The sequence below is a fragment of the Cygnus olor genome, chromosome 20, assembly GCF_009769625.2.
Source record: "Cygnus olor isolate bCygOlo1 chromosome 20, bCygOlo1.pri.v2, whole genome shotgun sequence".
NCBI classification, from domain to species: domain Eukaryota; kingdom Metazoa; phylum Chordata; class Aves; order Anseriformes; family Anatidae; genus Cygnus; species Cygnus olor.
Window position 1 is genome coordinate 4,569,540 of NC_049188.1, and position 14,052 is coordinate 4,583,591.

The 14,052-nt window shown below is 44.5% G+C and overlaps 1 protein-coding gene across 2 annotated transcripts in view; it reads right to left on the minus strand.

Annotated features, from left to right (window-relative positions):
- Positions 1 to 14,052, minus strand: part of MYL10 (myosin light chain 10) — a 95,101-nt gene that overhangs the window by 72,295 nt on the left and 8,754 nt on the right. Inside the window, exon 1 of one of the 2 annotated variants that reach the window (XM_040532134.1) lies at positions 569 to 4,710. The exons of the other annotated variant lie outside the window; for it this stretch is intronic. The gene's annotated coding sequence lies outside the window, so the exon portion shown is untranslated. Of the gene's footprint in view, positions 1 to 568; positions 4,711 to 14,052 lie in introns of those variants that run through there. 2 annotated transcript variants of the gene reach the window in all.

Consider the following 14,052-nt stretch of genomic DNA (forward strand, 5'->3'; position numbering starts at 1 on the left):
GCTACAGGCAAGGCTTCGTGCCCCGCAGAGAATTCAGATGCAGATATGGCAGAGATAGCTGCTTTTTCTCATTTCTGTGGGTTATTTTGTACCACTCCCCTCCAGCTCTGTCTCCCACTCTCGCTCTGCACACAAGCACAGAAAAAGTAGCTGCTCTTAACAGACATCTGCAATAAACATGCCGATACTTGAGATGTAAACTGAGAGGCTGGCATTATAACAGAGCCTCTAAATCAACCTCAGGACCTTGTTAGCATAATTAGAGATAGGACAGGTATCTTACAAGATCCAGGACAGAAAGTAGAAAAATAGTAATAACAAAAAAATATATAGTTCTACACCCCAGCAACTGCGGGGATGATTGCTGATGGTTCAAAAGCAAGTCAGATCTTGCGTGAGACAAATACGTTTTATATGATGTTTAATCTCACAGGAATTCTGCCGGAAATACTCAGAAGCTTGTTAGAGGAAAATATGAGAATTTACTCACGTGGACAGTAAAAAGATACTTGTGTGGAGGAGCTCTTGTGACTCCCAACCCCACACTAGGTGCACAGCTTGCACTTACAAGTATACTGAAAAATAACGCTGTGTTCGCTGCTCCCTTCTACTGATTTGAAGCTTCAGAGAAGAAGATAGTACTGGTGTTTCTTCCAGTTGAAACTCAGGTAAGATGGGAAAACACAGGGAGGATTTGTTCAAGACCACCAAGAAATCAGAAGCAGAGACAGGAACAGCATATGGCTGTAAGGTTCCTGAGAGCACTAACCGGACTTAATGCTGTAACCAGTCTCACCTGGAACCTCTGTCCTCTGCCCATGGCCCAGGAGCCCCATGTTAGCTCAGCCCTGGCTCTTCAGTCCCCACATGAGCTCTGCTGTTAGCAGTACCTGCCTTCAGCCCACCCATGCCATGCCTGTGCCTGGCCATGAATCTTGTTAGTCTCGACCCACAGACTGATTTCCTTGCTTGACTTCAGGTCTACCTCCTCACTACAGACCTGCCTGATTGTTGGATGGTGCCTGACCCTGGTTGCCCTTACCGTTCCTGATCCTGACCTGTGGATTGACTTTCTCTCTTGGGCTTGGAGCTGTCTTGTCACCACAAACATCCCTGATGATCTGGGCTCCTTGTTGAAGCCTGCTGCTGCTCCCAGGCCTGCCCTGCTTGCCTCACCTGGGGCTGTGGGAGAGGGCCCCTGGCTGGCGAGGCCCCTGCCCAGCCAGCCCCATTATCCCCTCCAGCCCCCAGTCTCTTTGGGAACAGCTGGTGCTTGCTGCACCCTGACTTTCTGAAGGTAACTCTTCTTTGCTCACTGTCTTAAGCATCTCCTTCCTCCCACCTCATATTGTAGAGGGCAGCATCACCTGCCCCAGTGCAAGGTAGCAGCAAAAAGACGTCAAGGGGTTGTATGAAGAAGGGGTTCATGTTCTGCATTAATGTCCCTTGAGAATAATAAATCTTGGCTGACAAGAGTAAAAGCAATGGGAACCAAGCTTTGGCAGCGAGAAGCGATCACAGCAGAAGGCTTGAGACCACGGGAAGGGCAGGCAGAGCCCTGGGAAGGGGAAGCACTGTTCAGTCATCCATGTCTGGGGGACACAGATGCTGCTAGTGGGAGCAGATTTGTTTGGGGCTACAACACAGCGCGGGGGCAGCCCTGGCACTTGGAGCTGAGAATGGCAAATGGGGTAAGCACCCGTTGGAGAGGATGTGAGACACAGAGAGCTCACAGAGGAGAGGACCGGGTTGTCCTGTGCCTGATGTTAGATGCATTCCTGCTGTTAACTGCAGCTGAGATCTGGCATGAGTGGTCTTTGTTTCAGAATGCAGCACCCCAGCGAGATTTATCTTGCTCTGGCAGACCCGGATATCTAGAGCCCTGGTTCCACTTGGGGAGGGCAGAGCAGCTTATCCAACAGCTTAGTCTCCAACTACCATCTCACTTAAGCTCATCTTTTCACGTACAAGAGGAGGAATTCCACATGTGGCTTACGCTGAGGGTATAAGGCAGCAATTGTCTAAATCTTTGTACACAGGCAATTATTGGCCTTTTAATTTGGAAGCAGAAGAGGGTGACTCAACATAAAAGGATTCAGGCTGAGTCAGCAAGGTCTTTTCCTTGGGAGTTAGATATACAGCAAGACAGCAAAATAACTCGGAGGGAGACAGAAAAAACTTTGCATCGTGGAGGTTCAGGGTATGGAATGCAACTTTTCCCACAGACAGTTTCCGCGCTTTTCCCTCTTCCATTCCTGAGACGTCCACGTGCAGCCTGTGGAGTGACTGCAATTAAGAGAGGAAGAAAGAAGTTAACCCTTTGTACCTCTATACCAGATAACACCTAAGCATCTACAAACCTCCTCAGCCACCGCTTATCTAGCTCAATAGTACAGCTCCTTTACTAGAACCGGACCTTGCTGGAAGTTTATTTTAATTTGGAGATTAGAAATTCTGTCAGTCCTACCACTCACAGTGTCGGAGGAAAGACCAGGATCCAGGCTTTTATGGGAATGGATGGAGGGAAGAAAAACAGTGCATTACACCTCTCTGGGGTCCTGCAAGTGGCTAATTAGCCTCAAGAAGCACAGAAACCCTCTTAGTCTCTCCCCACTGGAGGCAAGCCAAGGGAGTCTGCCTTATTTTACATGAAGTAGTATCTGAAGAAAGATCAAAGGAAAAGACCAAGATTTCATGGGCAGTGAATCAGGCAAGTCTGCTGAGGGTTTTGATATGATCTTTACAATAAAGGGAAATATTTTCTGCTTAGTGACACATCAGTTATGGGACGTGCATTTTCTGCATTTTACTGATATGTGCGGTAAGTTCCTTGGGTCAGTCGCTGGCTCTGTAATTTCGGATTCTTCACATGGGAAATACTAGTGCACATGTTTTCAAATGTTGTGGGTGCTCAGGAGTATTTTTGAAATGTAATGTCTGAGACTCTTTTACTTTCAAAGGGATTTGGGAGACTTACTTGGATGCTTTGGAAAATATTACCTTAAGCAATTGTTTCCTGAAGGAGTTACCACTAAGGCCAGTGAGCAAGCCTCAGTCTCTAAATAAATGCTCTTAGGAACGAGCTAGCAGAGCTGAATGTGATCTATTACTGTCCCTTTGCCCTTTCACCAGAGCACCTCAAAGCACTCTGTAATCATAAATATAGGAAGAATTTGCTTCCCTTCCGTCCATCCCCACCCTGCTATGGGAAAGAAAAGAAGAATTATGACAATTGAGCAATTGTAGAACAGAGTAATTAAGTGACTTGCCAAAGGCCAGGTAGCCAAAGTGGGGAACTGATCCTAAGCGTCCCAGTTCCTGCTCCTCCTCTGGAGCTGATACACGCAGACCCTGCCGCTGAAAGGTCAGAATACTTCTTCCCTGGGGAAGATTTCATTTCCTCCTTTGAACGCTGAGGGAGGGGCACCTCTAAATCACAGGTTAGGCAGGCACTCAACTGAGTTAACACAATGTACTTCCCTACACTATGTCTTGAAGGTGTAGTTAGATGTTATTACATGTATTGCTCTTGCTCCTAGAGGTCTCTGCCAAGAGCAAGCCCCATTGTGTTGGACACTGTTCACACACGGTATGAGACAGTCCCTGCTCCCAAAGAACTTTAATATTCTTTGATAGTTCTGGGAAAGGTTTCATGAGAGAATTTCAGCATAGAGTACAGGGCCTGTTTCTTCCTTTTAACCTGGATTACACCAGCATAATTCCACACACTTCAATCCATACCTGTCAGAGATGAGACTTTGGATTCTGTATGTTGCAGTCTCTCGTTTTAAAGCCACTGGAGCATGTATAACAAATAATCAGGAAATGAGTGGGCAGTTGGCATTAATTTCCTCCATGTCACCATCTTTGGTTTCTGTTGTGGAAACACAGCAAGGCACAGCAATTGCTATTTCAGTGCACAGAGCCATCCCCGAGCCCCAGATGGTGACCATATGATCTGTCCCTCTTATGGACCACGGACATGTTTTTTTTCTTTACTATTTGACTTCTGCATGCAAGGAGTGCTCACCTAAATCTGTCTAACCACCACAGCACCTGGGTGCAACACAGGTCCCTTTAGGAATCCAGTAAAGACCCAGACAGATGGTAAACAATTTGTGGAAAAAGCACAACCTGACTCAATTAGAATTTCCTCCATGAATAGCTCCCTATGTCAGAACTTAAGGCCCCAATTCACAGGGAAATCTGGGACCCATTTCCTCAGGAATTGCTAGCTATTTACGCAGAGAAAGTACTGCATTCTGATTTTGTTTTCTGGACAGTCTGGGGTGGGCTTTGCTGCTCTCTTGAATAGGCTGGATTTATGCTGAGCTGCTAGCAATGAGATGACAAGAGATCTGTACTTCTAAATGCTACAGCTTGTGTCCTTCAGCACCCCATCTCTCCTCCTGGCAGAAGATGTCCAGGTATCTGGAAGAGCTCATCAGCTGCAACAGATGAACACCCTAACACCTGTGCTGGCTTTGTCCAAAGCCCAAGAACTGCACTCAGCTTGTACAAAATGCAGCAATTCACTGTCCTCTCCTGGGTAAGGAGCCCACGACCTCCCAAGACCCAACATGCAGCTCTAGCCACGATCTGGGGGATGTTGGCATTTAGGGGAATAGTGGTCCCTATGTAAGAACTGTCTATGGGCCAGAGCCCCATACAACCCATAAAGCACACTCCTAGAGCTGCCCTAGGAAAAGTGACAGCTATCTCTAACTGTGTCCTTTACTCCAGGCAAATCAGACTTGTCTGTGGAGTAAGACATTATAAGGGGAGAGAGAGCCTGGCACGGTCTGACCCTCAAGCAATAGTTACGATCATCTTCCAAAACCTTCGGAGTGTATAATATGCCCTTTCAAAGGCCCAGCCTTAGCCACACACTCCTGTGTAAACAAAATTGGATCTAATTCCAACTCCTATGGCCTTTACTAGAGTTAAACAAAGCCTTGTAGAGCTGAATGATAACAAACCACAGGGGGAGGGAGAAATTACATGAGAAGGAAAAAAAAAAAAAAAGCAAAATATCTGTCCCTGACATTTCGAAAATTCTCATTTGCCTAACTCCCCTGATTTCAGCAGAGCTGCATGACTTTACACCAGCTTCGAAGTTAGTCTCCTCTTTTTTTTTTTTTTATCTTTCTTCTGATGAGCTCTGAAATCAGCAGAGGTGTTCAGGCAGACGTGTGTAGGCTGTCTCAGACAGCAGGGGCTTCAGGCAAGAAGAATCTCAGGCCAACAGTGGCAAGAAAAAAAAGGTTGGTGGTGGAAGAACAGAAGATGAAGAGGGAAGCAGTGAGAGGCAATTCTTGTGGTTTGGAAGTTCCTGTGGCTCTATGTACAGTCAGCATTTCTGTCTGCAAACAGAAACATTTGTTTGCTTTGCAAGCCAGATTTCTCAACCTTTGGCCTTCTGACCTTCACTGTATCTGGCACTACAATCAGGTGTGAGATAGTAACTCACTGCTTGGAGCGGCAGAGCTTTTTCACTTGATCTACCAGCCAGATAGATGGGGCCTACCCTGTCCGTCATGAGACAGAATATGGGGTGTAAGACTGCACAGGCAGAAAGCCCTCAAAATGCTCTATTCAGAAGAAAGCACAGAGCTTACCTGAGTTTAAATAATGCCACATTATCCAATTCCAACAGAGATGGACTTCACACTTAAGGAAAATCTATGTAAGAGCTGCCCATTGCTTTTGCGTGGTGCTAAGGATCAGATGAGGTTTCCACCTGCTTGAAAATGTATAGTGCTATCTCTGTTGGACTCTGGCAGGAGAAGAGCAAAGGGGTGTCCTTATCTTTGACCAGAAAGGTCATTCAATTTGTCCTTATGAAATTAAAATAAAATAAAGTTTTTTTAAAGGCAGTACAGTTTCTTTATACCACATGCCCATGTTTATTGCCATATAAAATTCCCTGTTTGCCTACACCCCACCCAAGCTCTTGTACACACCTGCATAAGTCTATAATTTTATCCCATGAATCATTCTGTACCATCGGATCACACCCAAGTTACCAGAACTCTAAGGAAGTGGCAAGTTCATTACACTGGTTTTCATCTTTCAATTTTAAAATAAAAGGGTTTTTTATTGCCGCCCTGAATCCACAAGTATTTCAAAAAAAAAAAAAGACAGGCAAAAAGAACATGTAAAATTAATTAATTAAATGCACCGAACAAAAGGGAGTACAAAGGAAGGGAGAGCTAATAAATGATTTTTTAAGGGACTGTTTGGACCTGTCCTACAGTGGTTATATCTACCTCACGTGGTACTGCAAATCTTAAGCATTCAAAATTCATGAGTCAGGCTCACCAAGAATCATGAGGCTGAGGAAAAATCATAATTTTCAGTTTAAATTAAAGGTTTTTGGCTCATTTGCCTCTGGGTTTTACAATAGACTATGGTTTTAAGCACTTAAGCAACCTTTGAAGGACTTTTTTCCCAGGGAAGTGGAGATTCGACTAATCGCTTTGTGTCCAACAGCTAGGTGTTTAAGGACACTACCAAACAACACAAGAGGTTGTAATCCAAAAGAAATCAAAGTGCCGTGGTGTACAAGAGCAATACTGAAGTGACACAGGCTACTTTTAGAATGCTCTTTGTTAGAAGCATGAAACAAAACACAGACAACATGGAGAGAGGTATGTGGGCAAATATTGGCAAGTTGTATTTTTTCCACTTTTGTTAAAATGTAAAGGAATATACTTCCATCTTAGCAGACATTTCTCAGTTTTAACTTGTTAGAATTATCTTAGGGTTATCAAATATGCATTTGAATCAATTGGCTTTGTAGTTTCTAGGGTTAGGCTCAGTATGCTTCTTGACTTCCAGCCATTTGGTGGCCCCTTCATTGTTACACTACTGTAACATGCAGCAATGACACAAACTTCTTGCCATTCAATTCAAAAATGCCAAGCAGCCAAAGAAGAAAATTGGACTGCCTCCCGGGCAACTTAAGTTCGTGTCATATTGTCATGGGGTTGTTTCCTAGCCAGCATACTTAATTGCTGAGAAATGTGTTTACTATGTTGTATGTACATCTATCCATTTGGGACCAAGATAGGTGTGACGGAATCATAACAGCCCAGGATTGGGCAAGAGGCTGCAACAGGCTGCCACCAGCGGGCAACTCTACCACAGTGCAAAGAGTAAACATCCGCAGTAACAGTTGTCTCTCATCCAGCCAGGAAAGAAAAGAAAAGCATAGAGTGGTTGAAGTCTCTTATCCGCACTGGAAGGGTCTAGCTTTGCAAAGATGATTGGGCACTTTAGATCTAAGATCTATTTTCCTTCATACACATTCATTGTGCTTTATTGCTTGCTAATGGTACGACAAAGAAACGGGCTAAATCTAATCATGCTGCAGTTGACTATAGCTGAAAAAAAGAAGTAGGAACATGAAGTATCAGATACCTCACTGATTCTCCCATATATATGCTCCTTCTGCTTAATGGCTTTCTGTTTTATGACCACACAGTCCCCCTGACATTTAAAACTGTTGTCTCCTCACCGTTTCGTTCGACACTCTCACCACAACATCCACCACTCCCAGCGTTGCACACTAACCCACCTCTCTGTGTACTTTCCGATGCTTTGTGATTGGCAGGGAGGCTCAGGCTAGCAGACAAGGCGAATCCTGTAAACATGGCAAGAGATAAGGCAATACCGTGGGGAACAATAACCACAAGACTAGCTTGCAGAGTTCAAGGGATGGAGGTGTATGTATTGTTTATTTTCTGTGCTCTTGGATCAGCTGCAATTCCACATGTAAGCTAACTTCTTCAGCCCAAGCTTTCAGACCTGGAAAGTCCCTTAGTGCCGAGCATTATTTAACAAAGAATATATGCTTTCTTTATCTTTTATCTATATAGGAAACAAAACAAAAACAAAACAACGGAGACATTTGAACAATGCCTACAGCTCTGACTTAGGCCGTGTCTCTGCCCTTGTTTGCACTGATGTAAATCAGAGATCCCTGTAAGAGATTTAACACAGGCCTTTACATTTCTTATCACATCACTCCTCTGCTCCACCAGCGATCTGTTCTCTGTGTTTCTAACAACAGTGCCCGAGCCTTTGCCAAGCCACAGTTACACATGGAATGCTTTCTCTCTCCAGGCCCACATAGCGCCTGTCCCTTCTTTATACTTCCATATAAAACACGCATCTTTCATCCTGCTCACAACAAGTACGCTACCAATTATACCAATCTCAAGGTTTTTTAACTCATTTCCCCAGCATTAGCTCAGCTGGCTTGCCCATCCCGTTTGTTTATGATGAATGTTTTACGACAATTACATATTCCCAGGTGCATTTAACCAGAAAAGCAGGAACAGAAAGAAGTAACAGACTTGAGACTGCCTGGGCTTGCATGGTGGCAGCAACAAATAAGTTTGCATGCTTCAAAGGCACTGATATAGCTGTTTCTGCACTTGGGGGACTCATGACTAAAACTGGGTGGTAATGGGTTTTCCATTTCTACTCCACAGCAAATTTCTTCTTTTGGTTTGGTGCAGCTTTAGGCCAAAACGCCAGCATTTTTACCTGAGAATTCCAAGGCCATGGCTTGCACAGCCCAGTTGTGAAGCTGGTGCAATTCTATCCGGTGGAGGGCATTCACACCCACCCCACACTGCTGTAGGCACCGTAGGTGCCAGGCCACAGGACCAGGGCATGAGGGGCAAGACCAACTTTTTTGGTTTTCTGACTCCCTGTGATTCCCCTTGACCACCTAATGCTCTCAGCACCCTCCCTGCTACTTCAGTAGCTCAGCTGCTTCCTAACCTCTGGAGTACTTGAGGCAGAGATCGCTGGATTAAATTCCATATTTTGGATCATGCCATTGACTTCTTCATTTCTTCAAGAAGGGAAGTGACTTATTCTGACTTTAAAACCCCCATAACTCACGCTGTATTATCTAGCATTGCCAAGCACCATCTTTGTTAAGGTCTTGAGAGAAAGGGTAAATAAAGGCATGTCTGCTCTTCTTGTGAGTCTGGTAACTACTTCTGAGCTGCCAGGTAATATCATTTAAGTCATATTAGCCCTTTCTACCCTTGTTTGCCATAATTACTGAAGAGAAACTGATACAGCTGATGGTGACACAAGGCTGAATCTGCATCAGTCTGAAAACCTGGCAGCAGTGGCACTGGGTACCATGACCAACTACCCAACCCTACCTGCACTGTGCATTACTCCATAAAATCCAGGCAGTGTGGATTGTATGGTTTTCAGCTTGGATTGTTCAGCAGAGAAGACTCTTGATAAAAAAAATAAATATATAAAAAAAAGATTAAGAGACAGGGTCTGAAACTCTGTATCAAACAGAAATAATCTGCAGAGTACATGAAGATCTGACAGACTCCATTCAACTAGCAAAGTGGGAAACAGCTGTCTGTCACTGTCTCTTCCTTGAACACAAACACATTCAAAGTCAATCCAAATCTTTCTGTTTCATCAGCAGGTTTATCCAGTTACCTGCAGGATGCAGAACAAGTTTAAGTACCAACGAGTACAAGTCAATAATGGGCGCAGCGTTATTCTCTCCCTCTGCTTACTGTGTCTGACAAGCTAGTTGTCAGGAAAGAGAAACCCCCTCGCAGACACCATAGCTCTGGGACTCAGGTCTCCTCCTCCTAGATTTGCCATTTGTCTGCCCCCTTTTCTAAGCACAGCTCAGGGAGCTCTCAGTGAAGAATAAGGCTCTTTCTCCTAGACCCTTTGAGAGATTTCCTATTAGTCACTACGATAATTAAAGGTTCCAGTTGCATTGCATTAGCACCTTTCATGTCATTAGAGTCCAGCTGCAGTGCGAGAATCACATATTTGCTGAGACTCCTGTGCCAGCCAGCATGCCGGGAGCAGAGTTTTACATTTCATCACTTTGTAAAAGAAATACAATTAAGCAGTGTTCCCTGATCATATTGCAGGGCAGGTTGCAAGAGGGGCTCTAAGCACCAATCACCGGAATGTCTGGCCAGGATTTGTACTCAAATGGTGTCTTGACAAGGTTTCATGAACACATTTTAATAAATCCATGGCCACCTAAGACTCCTTATTTGCCAGTATACTGCACACCAAAGCTGCTCAGGGTTTCACAGTGAAAATGCCAATTGCACTTGGGCACTTGCTTCACGCTGCACATGGTATCTCCACTTGGCTTATAGGAGAATCTTCACCCTTTATTAGTAGTGCAGGTGTTGTGCCACAGGGTTTGGGAGTTCTGAATTCACCCTCCAAAGGCTACTGGTACAGAGATTTACTTCATTATAACATTGTTAATTGACAGACTTGTGTGCCTGTCTAGTCAATAACAGCCTGTTAAAAATATGCATTAACCAGAGAGAATGAATCAGCTGCTAATAGCAGTCTCCCGATTGTCAGCTTCTATCTATCTTCGGTATTTGTCGGAACCTTGTCACTATTGTACTCCTGCGGCTCCAAGCCTCTAACATATTTATCCTCCAAACACCCCTCTGGGGCAGGGCGGTTGTTGCTCTCACCAGTTTACAGATGGGAAACTGTGATACAAAGAGGGAGAGTGATTTGCCCAAGGTCACACAAGAAATCTGTAGCAAAACAAGGAATAACACATCAGTCTAGCAAACCCAGGGGGATTAACCTACCCCCAGCCAGGACATCCTTCTTGTCTCCTTCCTCTTTCAAGTCAGCAGAGCTATTGCAATTTATACCAGCAGAAATTCTTTGAGATTCTTTGAGAATGCAGAGTCTTCTATTTATGGGTGGATTAAGTATTAACTAAATATCCCCCTGCCACATTCCCAAAATGCTGACACCCCAAAGTCAAACTTTAAAATATGAACTATGCAAACTTCAAAACTTGTTTAAAATCAGTGTCTCCTTTAAACCAAGTCCCAGCCCTCCTTCTTGTCTGTCTGCATTTCTGCTAACAACCAACATCTCTAGCTCCAGGTGTAGGCAAAGAATGGCCACCCTATGCTTCTGTTGGAGGTCTAGAAAGAGCAGCAGTGTTAGAAAGAGAAATGTGAACCTGTGATCTGGCTTAGAGTCTTGGCAATTACATGAGTCCTTTAGTTCATGTACCAAATATGTTTGCTTGTAATTCAATAAGCTGACATAGGATCTTAAGGGACATTAACTCATGTGTTACTGTGATTGATTATAATACTGCTGTTACATTAATGTTTCTTATGTGCTATGCAGTGAGCAAATGTAAGACAGACATGATCCTTCATGTGAAAAGTCTGCCTTCCAAATAACATATGATAAAGGAGAAAGAGAAGACAAGGAAAGAGTGGGGCAGTTGATCTCAAGAACATAGACATAAGGTAATTAATAATGGGCTGGAAACTTGCCCAGTTTGTGTGAGCCATGAATTCAGGCAAGGAAGCTAAGCAGTGCCAGTCACACTAGAGGGGAAAGATGGTGTAATCAGGTGAGAGAAAGCAGTGCCAAATGCACATTACTGCAGCATGGCTCCGCGTGTCTCGCTGCACCAGCTACAAAAATCAGCCATGCATGAGAAGCCTCTTGAACAGCCCTCTCCTATTGCTTGATGAAGCGGTGAGTGTAGCTCTGTTCCTGAGTGCGCAGGAAACACAGATGAGAATGTTTAGTATGTGGAAAATCTAGAATTAAGATGGTAAAAACAGAAATTTCTAGTCAAAGAAAAAGTTGTTTCATTTTCATATCTTCATTTTTTTCATACACATTTCCAACAAGAAGCACACACACACTGTACTATGTCAGGGGTACCTCCTATTTCTTCCTGCAGACAACTTCAAAACCCGTCTCTGTTACTATTCCAGGACCTCAGTTGGACACAAGGAGGCACTGTCAGAAGAAAAGCAGCATGGTTTCTCTTGGGCTGCGGGGAGACCCAAACCACCAGTTCCAGTTCCTCTGCCTGCCTTTCCTCCCTGTGATTTCTCTTGCTCTCCACAGTACCGGTAAGGCTGCTTCAGGAAGTCAACCCCCCCACTCTACTCTTCTGTGTCTTGCAGGCAGTTGTGGCTTCAGCTGCTGCAGAACGTGATGACTCTGCAGGTTTCTCCTTCCTGTCCTCAGAGTCTATCAACCTCTCCATCAAGAGGGGCCACTCAAGTCAGTGCAGCTGCAGTAGCTACCAGCCAGCTGTAGCTACTGGGTGGCATCATTCAGAGGAAAGGAGAAGTACACAGGAAGGCCTGCCCAGCTGTGCAATAGCCACAACAAGCCCTTCCTGGAAAAAAAAACGAAGGATTTCAGCCTTTTGAGAAGCCCCAAGGATTTTCCTCCACCTTCCTACAGGTGGAGCGGTTGGGCAGACACTTGCCTGAACCCTCCTGGAGCCTTCCCAGCCCACTAACAGCAGGCTTTCTGTCCAAAAGACTCATGTGCAATTAGGCAAAGCAAACTTCAAAGCCGTCTAGCCCACTGACCCAAGATGGGACAACCTAATTAAAAGAATTAGCTACAGTGTCAGCTTTTACTGGGACAGACCTTGCTGGAGGTAGAAAAAAGTCTGAACTGGGTTCTCAAAGCTGCAGGTTAGTCTCCTACCAAGGAGGAACTGAGATCAGGGCTATGAGAACAGTATTAGTTGAATATCTGACATGTCCATTTCCAATTCACTAAGGTCTGGCATTGATCATTTCTAGTTCTCATAAGATGGTAAAATATCAAAGGAAAGCTCCTTGTGAAATGGATGAATGCCGTCATTGCAGGGAGGGTTCCCCAGGCAGCTGATCCTCAGTGAGTGTGAGCTACGCAAGTGACTCTGCCTATCTGCACCACTCCAAAATGGACACAGCAGCTAGGTCTGGAGGTGACACAACCCTGTATCTGCCTGTACCTGAAACCAAAGCATGATATGCAAATGAAAGGTGGCTCAGAAACTGCAGACAGCACGGTAATGGTAAACAACAGTGAGTAAACTCCCTTTGTAAGAAGCTGGTAAACTGTATTTTCCAAATGAGAATTGGGTTAACCCCATTTATTTGCTTTCCCACTTGTATGCCCTGCTGGCAATATTAATTATTAAAGAGGTGTAAGTCCATTCAGAAATAAAAGCCCTAACAATCCATAACAGTCCCATTAATTAACACCCTGAACTTCCTTTGCACTATGCAAGTACACGTTTAGTGCCAGGCACAAAGCCACTAAAGCCAGGGAAAGTCTCCAGAATGTGGGCTACTCAAACGCTCACAGATATTGGTGAATTCACAACTTTTCGGTGAGATGGGTCAGCATTGTTAACCCCATTTTACAGACAAGGATATTGAGGAAGAGAGAAGGGAAGTGACTCACCGAAAAAAAAAAAACCACCCTGTATTAGAGACAGGAATAGGACTCAGATCTCGTGACTTCCATTCCTGAGCCTTAATCACGATTAGATCGAAGCTGTAGAGCTTCGCTTCACAAGTTCTGCAGACTGGGAGAGAAGAGGGGAGAAACAAGAGGTGGGAAGGGTGCGGAGCTCCTTTGAGTCAAAACGAAATGCAAGTTTCCTGGAATGGAGCCACCACTAATTTCAATAAATTTACTTAGATCTTGAGCTTTGGGATGGCATGAGCAGCTGTGAGTCATCTTGGCCAGTCAAAGGAATAATTAATTGTTGTGGGCAAATCTCAAAAGGTTTAGGGGGTCAGGTAAGGTAAGCAGTTAAGCTTATCCTTGCCTGCTCTTTTCTGCTCTGCAGACTATGCTGGAGACACTCACCAGAACACTCACCCCATGGTTTCCTTATGCCAGATCTATCCATCTGCTGCACACACTTTCTGCCTCGTCTTATATTTTGATTATAAACTATTCATTGCTGGGATTGTCTCTTTTTAAGAGGTTTTTATAGCACCTGCCATGGCACAGCTCTGATCCATATAAGGATAAAGCAGTCTCAGACGTTCAGCCATCACCCAAATAGTAATAAAGGCTGAAAAGTTTGGCTCCTGAGATTTTTCATGCTTCCTGATTAGAGCAGGAGTGGTTTCCTTGTGGAGCTTTGATAGTTTTGCTCCCAGCACAGCTCACAACCAGGAAGTACAAGAATGCAGAGCAATGATAGCCAGAATTTGCAGAACAGCT